This window comes from Dipodomys spectabilis, unplaced genomic scaffold, assembly GCF_019054845.1.
Source record: "Dipodomys spectabilis isolate Male_0828 unplaced genomic scaffold, ASM1905484v1 ptg000097l, whole genome shotgun sequence".
Lineage (NCBI taxonomy): Eukaryota > Metazoa > Chordata > Mammalia > Rodentia > Heteromyidae > Dipodomys > Dipodomys spectabilis.
In genome coordinates this window covers 2,311,069-2,314,186 of record NW_024870774.1, presented here as the reverse complement: position 1 = coordinate 2,314,186, position 3,118 = coordinate 2,311,069, and the positions used below count along the sequence as shown (strand labels likewise).

Here is a 3,118-nt window from a genome sequence, read left to right as displayed (position 1 = left end):
GTTTACTATTAGAGTTTATCCTAGATCAGGTTTTTTTTTTTTTTTTTTTTTTTTTTTTGTGCCTGTCTTAGGGATGAACTCATTGCCTGTGTGTGTGTTGTCCTTTAGTTTTTGCTCAAGGCTATTGCTCTACCACTTAGAGCCACAGCAGCTTTATCAGTAGTTAATTGGAGAAAAGAGTCTCACAAACTTTCTTGGCCAGACTGGCTTTGAACTGTGACCCTCAGATCTCAGCTTTCTGAGTAGCTAGTGTTACAGGCATGAGTCAATGGCACACTGGCATAGAACAGTTTTTTTCTTCTATTTAATATTTTAAATTATTATTATAAAGGTGATACACAGAGGAGTTACAGTTACATAAGTCAGATAAATACTACATTTCTTTTTGGACAATATTACCCCTTCCCTCACTCTCTCCAAATTTTTCCCTATCATCCCCATCCACACGTTGTGTAGTTCATTTTCAACATAGTGTCCAGTGAGTACCATTGCTGCATTTGTTCACCCTTTGTTCTTCCATTTCTGAGCATAGGTCAGTTTTTTTTGTGAATAAGTTATGCCTTTATTTTTCATAAGAGAAAAAATGACAAGTGGCAACTTGCCTTTATAAGAGACATTAAACAATATTAGAATAAAGAGCTATCTGTCTCATAGAGACGGAAGCCTCAGAAAGAATATTATACAGCTTATAAACAAAGAATTATTAAATAAATCCAAGAATAATACACTTCTTTTTTGTTGGTACCAAGGTTTGAACTCAGGGCCTTGTGCTCACTTAGCTAGCATTCTACCACTTGAGCCATGCCTCCAGTGTGGTTTTTTTTTTGCTTGTTAACTGGAGATTGAGTTTTGAGGATTTGTCTGCCTAAGCTGTTCTTGAATCACACTCCTCCAGATCTCAGCCTCCTAAGTAGTTAGGATTACAGGTGTGAGCTACTAGTGTCCAGAGACTATACATTTAACTAGATCAAAAATGATGACATGAAAAAAATTATCAGATGGAACCCATCAAGTGGTGTGTGATGAAGAAAAAGGAGTATCTGGAAATCCACACACTGGGTATTCTCTGTTAAAATCAAGGAGGCTCGACTCTGTTTATTAAAATATCTATGGATATAACTGTGTTTTTCTAAATGTTTCATTAGTGATACTCAGTCTTGTAAGTCTGGTTCCATAGTAATCTATAATGTAACTAGTTCCATCTGAAGGTCCAACAATCTGCATTGAAATAAGAATAAAATCAATTAGGCTCCCAATTCCACAAAATCCTACAGTGCAAAACTTTAATAAACCCAAGGCAGGGTATCCAAGATAAAATCGATCTGCTCCCAACCATCCAAGAAAAAGAGGCAATGCAACTGTTACTTTGTATGAATGGCCATTTACATTTCGGCATGATATAGGCTTGTGAAAACCAAGTTCATTTCCAGTAAAATGTGTTTCGTTGCCACTGAAATCCTTACAAGTTATGTTGGGTGCTGGAAAACATTGGACATGAGCTGTGTAGTTTGTACAGTTAACTGGTTCTTGTGTAGCATCATTTATTTGAGGAGCTTTACGAATATATTGTCCCACTTTGAGGTCCTCGCACTTAAATGTCTCCTCGTCCGCTGCGGCTGGGCGGCAGCCGCCCAAGGTCTCCTGGTGACGGTCACGAGCCCCAGGAGCCCCAGGAGCCCCAGGAGGCGGGCAGGCACAGACTCCGCACAAAGCGGGCCTGGAGGCCCAGGCGGCCCCCATCTAGATCAGTTTTTTTTTTTTTTATAGTAGTAACAAACACAGCATAAAGTTTATCATCTTAACTGTTTAAATGTACAGCATACTTGTTTAATACCATATATGGTTCAGTGATTCATACTGCTCCTGGAGGCCACCATGGTGCTTTCTGTTTAATTACTCCTTAGGAAAACATAACCCACCTAAATTGACAAAAGAAAAATGCAAAGATTTAATTAATGTTTGACCTAGCATCTATTAAATATTAAAAAATGTTCTCTCTGCACTGGAAAGGCAGTAGATTTTGTAGAGTTAACCTGCCCTGTTTTAGTTCAACCCTGCTAACAACTAGACCTATAATACAATAATATAAAGCATGAAGGTACTAACATGATTTTCTCCAAACTCCCTCTAGTGGATGTAGGTAGAACATAGTTGAGGTTACTTTGCATCTCTTCTTCCTCCACAGGGAACCGGAGAAGGAAGATGGGGGTAATGCTGGGAACACAGATCTGAGATATATGGCAGTGCCAGCTACTTACCAACCTACCCTAATCCTGCTTTCTCCACTCTGAGAACTAATTGCCTGCTCCTGAAAACTTTCTGATGACAAAACAATAGCCCCTAACTGGTAGCTCAATTCTGTACCTTGTGGAGCAGGGCAGAGCTGTGGATCTCTCCTTTTTCCTCCTGAAAGCAGGTTGGCTTTCCCTGGGAGCTGGGAGCCTGCTGGGCAGATATGAGGCCGCCATATGGTTACTGCTTTGGCAGAAGTGGCACTTTTTGGCCAGGGTGGCAGCTTGCCTTCCTTGGCATGATGGTCTAGACCACCATGGCGCAGCACCTGTCTCTGTTGGATCTCTTTTTGCTCTGCCTTCTGCCTGTTCTTTCCCTTTGGCTGCCTCTCACTCCCATTGTAGAACACCCTACCAGGCCTTTGGCAAATTTCTAAAGGTGAGTTCCATTGCCACACCCTACTTTAGGCTCCAAAAGAACTAAGAGCAGCTTACTTGGTACACGAAGACATCCATGGGACTGGCGGTGTGGTAGAGGGTAGGGTTAGGAGTGCCTGCAGTGGTCATGGACCTGAAGGCCAATCTTATACCTGCATTGAACCACCGATAGAAGCCCGTACTATGGAGCTTTCTGTCTGCCCATGTGGCCTCTACTTTAAAAAAATACTTTAAATTGGCGTATACAGTATTAGTTATATAAGGGGAATTTCTTTGTGACATTTCCATACTTGCATATGATCTATCCCACTCAAACTCACCGCCTTCATCTTTTTCCTTCGTTTCCCTTTCCCCTTCTTAGAACAATTTCAGCAGATTTCATTATTCTATTTTTCAAATATGCATATAAGCAACTTTGACCCTAGTGACCTTTATTCATCCTTCTTATT

At 40.8% G+C, this 3,118-nt stretch overlaps 1 pseudogene; it reads right to left on the bottom strand.

Annotated features, from left to right (window-relative positions):
• Positions 1-1,101: 1,101 nt before the first annotated feature.
• Positions 1,102-2,468, bottom strand: LOC122113415 (annotated as a pseudogene).
• Positions 2,469-3,118: the final 650 nt, after the last annotated feature.